Source organism: Apium graveolens, chromosome 6 (assembly GCF_009905375.1).
Source record: "Apium graveolens cultivar Ventura chromosome 6, ASM990537v1, whole genome shotgun sequence".
NCBI classification, from domain to species: domain Eukaryota; kingdom Viridiplantae; phylum Streptophyta; class Magnoliopsida; order Apiales; family Apiaceae; genus Apium; species Apium graveolens.
Window position 1 is genome coordinate 289,939,401 of NC_133652.1, and position 4,657 is coordinate 289,944,057.

The 4,657-nt window shown below is 32.4% G+C and overlaps 2 long non-coding RNA genes across 2 annotated transcripts; one reads left to right on the forward strand and one right to left on the reverse strand.

Annotated features, from left to right (window-relative positions):
- Positions 1 to 611: 611 nt before the first annotated feature.
- LOC141664069 (uncharacterized) lies at positions 612 to 1,957 on the reverse strand. The gene is made up of 3 exons (XR_012551809.1): positions 1,500 to 1,957; positions 978 to 1,070; positions 612 to 653 (listed from the first exon to the last, which is right to left on the reverse strand). It is a non-coding gene; the product is annotated as an uncharacterized LOC141664069 (long non-coding RNA).
- A 1,489-nt stretch (positions 1,958 to 3,446) lies between these two features.
- On the forward strand, positions 3,447 to 4,208 carry LOC141666901 (uncharacterized). Its single transcript, XR_012552403.1, has 3 exons — positions 3,447 to 3,570; positions 3,803 to 3,935; positions 4,118 to 4,208. It is a non-coding gene; the product is annotated as an uncharacterized LOC141666901 (long non-coding RNA).
- The last annotated feature ends 449 nt before the right edge of the window (positions 4,209 to 4,657 follow it).

Below are 4,657 nucleotides of genomic sequence, written 5' to 3' on the forward strand. Positions count from 1 at the left end.
ATTTATTAGTCACAGCTCTCGGTAATATAGATTACCAGTTTATAGTTATTCCCGTTTTTTATAACTATAAGGTAAACCACCATTATTAGCTGTGAATCTGCATCAAATTTGCAAGGAATCAGTAAAAACTGAAATTACGGTACAAATGCTTATTCAAATAATTAACACGTGTATATGTTCTGAATATTTTATGTGTATGTATAAGTCGAATTGTGCATATGGAATATTTTTGAGAAGTTACAAATCTATATAGTTTTGTCTAATGCTGGGGCATATGGAATACTCCATAAAGAAGGTGTACCCAGCCATTCCCTTCTCCATGATAAAAGAGTGATGGAGGGCTAATGTGCAAATTCAGATCAAATGTTGGTAATTGTTTAAGGAATCATAGTTCCCGTACATGAAACTTGTTTGTATTAGATACTTGCTACCTTTCCTGGGTGAAGGTTGAATGGTGTAACAGTTTTTCATTCCTTGAGGAAAGCTTTTGACATTAGCCAAGTATTTCTCGACGGTGTTGCTAGTGATGGAGGGTGATAAACTGATACTCTCACCGTTGTCAATCAAGTTAGCGTCGGATTTGAAGTCTATCCAGTTGTACTATCCTTGTAGTCAGAACCTTTCGGTAATCCGGAATCTACGCTTAAAAAAGCCTGATGAAATAGAAAAACATGAAATGCAATTAACAAATTGTATGTATGTGTCTACTAATTTTTACTGGGTTAGCAAGACGATGAGCAAACATAGTATGAGATTCAAACTTGGCGAATTATCATCTTAATATAGTAGTTTATAAATGTGTGTGTTTGTAATGTATTAAGCTCTGAAATGCAAATGAGAAATTCTTGAAGTCTTAAGCGATTTAAGTAATTATAAATAAAGATGCAGAGTTAAATCTAAATGTTCCGCATCCAAGGTAAATCACTTAAAATTTTGTTATCCTGGCAGAATCAGAAAATGGTTGCTGCATTTCAGACCTTCCCAAACAAAGTCTTCTGGTTCGCATGGATCTCCTTGCCATTTTTCTCTTGTCACTCCATACTTAGACTTAATGTTAAGCATGGCCGCAACTATACACAAAGATGAATACATAGACGTTATGAGAATACCCGGGGATAGTCAAATTAGAATCAAATGTATTGACTAAAATGCACATATAGCAGGAAAGGACAAAAAATGATGGAAATTTATACCATCTGTTTCTTTTGTTCCTGAAGTTGAAAATCTTTTAACGAAATAAATTTCATATATATTGAGAATGGGTGAGTGGGTTGAATCTTCAGTTATGTTTAGTGATACTATGTACTGGGTTGAATCTTTCAGTACCTCTATATAATCAAACAAGTAGATAAAGTCATTGCCACTAGAATTAATCAACATACTCAGTGTATATAAATCTAAGTTTATTGAACACTAATCAAGACATCAACTACATATACATTATAACCAATCTTAAAAATAATTCAAATAATACAGAGAAATATAGGGGTTTTCAGAACCTTTCACCTGATCCATGGCCTTAAGTCTCATGGACCTACCTATATCTATACCTCAAAGTACAGATTATACAGCAATTGCAGTGAAATTGATTGTACAAGCCTGACTCGGTTGAAGCCCTTAAGTTGACTCACTAAGTTTCATGGTCGAGTTTTAATGTGGCCACCATTGATATGATCTTCGTAAGGAGAACAAGGAATCGTCTTTACTCGCTTGGAATCATCACCGGAGATCCCGAATTGCCATTAATGAAATGAAGAGCTTCAGGATTTTTGAGTTTTGTATATGAATCGAGAGAGAAAAGCGGGGAGAATAAGAATTTATGATCGACTTGTATCAACAAAGAAGGATTTGGCCTGAACTTTTGATTAAAAATGGGGGTATCAGTCGGCTTTGGAAAGGGGGAATCAAAACACCAGTATTATTCTTTTTAATCTCCTACCAAAATAATATCGGTGTTTTGTTAAAGTTACAAGCGGCAATTTTGCCGCCTCTGGAACCTTTTCGGGCATTCTTTATAAAAAAAAATTTGATATTAAAATTATTTATTACTTTTATAAATTTTATCATTTAAAATTTAAATTTTAAATTATAAAATACTTTATAAAAACTATCATAAAGCATCCTTAACGAATAAATAAATTTTAGAAATCAAAATTTATTTTTTTCTTTATATGAAGTATATTTTATTTTTGAAATATTTTAATCATTTTCAAATATCTCTAATAATATCCTATTAACTATCCGTGTTAAACCAGTATTACAATTTAAATTATTAATTTTTCTTTTTTTAATAAATATTATTTTTAACTTAAATGAGAAAAAAATTAAATAATATATAGATATTTTAAAATGATCAATATATATATCAACTAATTAATGGCCTGTTAAGTTTTATAAAGAGTTCAATTTATCATTATAATATTGTAAATCAATAGACTAATATTATTAACTTTTAAAAATAAATAAAATATGTATTTCAATTATTATTTTATTTATATGTAAATAATTATTAATTAGTTAGATTAAAAAAACTATATTTATATAAATGTCATTTTGGTAACACATTGAAACTATACCGCAACATCAAAATAGTGGGGTTGCGATAGAAATTTGTTTCGAAAGCTATTATTAAATTTTTCTTTGCAACCCGAGAATGAAGGGTTGCAGCGTCCAATCTATGGCATAGTGTGGTATCATCGTCGTAGCGGTCGTCACGCACTTTCCGCAATACGGTCGTTGTATTCTTACGTTGTAGTGGTCATCGTAAACCTTTATACACAACTTTTACCAATCATCATCATAACTTCTCATCGTCAATGGTCATCGTAAGTAACTCCTATATAGGGAGAGCCCTATTGGGGGCCCTAGGCTCCGAAGACGCGTTCTCCGGAGCTTGTCCATCTTCTTTTTCCGCGATGATCCGACCCTTTTCCTCAAAGATCTAATAAAATATCCATGATGATTTTATGGTATAACAACTACCCCCGATTTTCTAGTTTATTAGAAAATAAAGTGTAAAATCTTCTTCTACTTCCTCTGTCCTTTTGTGAATAATTTGACCTTTATCATCCGCAATATTTTCACTTCATTTTTTTTATTAAATTTTCTTCAATATCCGTAAATTCTTTCTTCCGTATAAATATACTTTAGTTGATAATCTTCGTAGTAATTTTTTTTTAGTCATCATGACAAATGCTTCAAATCTTATTTTGCAAAATCTCTCACCAATATTTTTCGCAAATGTCCTCCTCAAATATATTCCACAATATCTTTCGAAAATATTATCCATAAATATCCTCTATTAAATTTTCTTTCTTCCCCCTTTCAGATGCACATGGGGTGACATATGTGACACGCTCTACCCCCCGTGGATCTATTTTGGGGGTTCAAATTTAAAGAAACCTGATTTTTTTTCTCGTATAAGCTCCCATGCCTCTTCATTTTATCTTTATCATCAACCTTTCAAGAACAAAACTCTTCCTTTTTCAAGATCTTCAAGAAGCTCAAATTTGGGTTGTTATCGAATTTCTCTTTATTTCACTCTAATTCCTTCATTTCTCTTATTCAAAGGTATTTCCTCATATTCTTTTTTCAAATTTCCATCATATATATTGTTAGATCCCTAAAATGCAAGCTTCTTAAAATCCATGTTCTTGCCATATGTTTTTGCGTATATATGTATGTATAGGTTGTATACGTTACCCTTTGATCTTGTTGAATCTTCAAATGAGTCATCAATTGTATTTGTCAGTACTTTGCATTTGAAGATTACAATAAGTCATTCACCCATTTTTGTTCACAGGGGCAAATGGGTGTGCATGATGTTATTTTGTGTCTCACGTGCGCAGACACGCACATCGTCGCCTCGCCTTTCCACGACACGACACCCACGAAGGGGGAATGTCTCGGCGTCTCGCGTACGCGAGGCGACCTGGGTGAGAAATTTTACTGCTTATTTAATTAAAATAATTACTAAGTTATTATATTATTTTAATATGAATACTGAATATTTGTAACAGTGAATATCAGTATTTGCTGATCAGGATTTACAAACTCTAATTTGGATGGAATAAATACTTATCAGGGTTTGTTTAATTAATCCTGATGTGTGGATCAGGATTTGTTGAGGCTAAATAAATCTGACGCCTGAATCGGGATTTGCTCTGGATAAATACTGATGGGCTGGGCTGTCTGTATCGGGATTTGACAAACACTGATTGTGACTGTTACATTTCTGATTCTGAGATATATTTTATTATATTCATATTAAGTCAAAATATTTACTCTTATAAATGAATATTTTCAGTTACATTTTGTTTTGTATTATATATAAAACTGAATATTTCAAAAGAGATACACTCATCACAACCTAGTGAAACCCTAGCTGCTACTTCTCTCTCTTTTCTCTCCATATACATACAGATTAAAGCATTGGTTTTCTGGGTGAACTGAGGAGGAGGTCGATGTTGAGCATTACATGTTAGTGAATGGAGTGCTCTATGTTGTTGTATCCTTGAAGCGATATTATGCAAATCATCAAAGTGTAAGTGAGGCAATAATTACCTTAAGAACAGCTTAGGCTTTTCAAAGGCTAGGCGCCTAAGCTATTGATAGTTCTTTCAGATTTGTTAAAACTTGTGTTAGAGCTAAGTGTTCT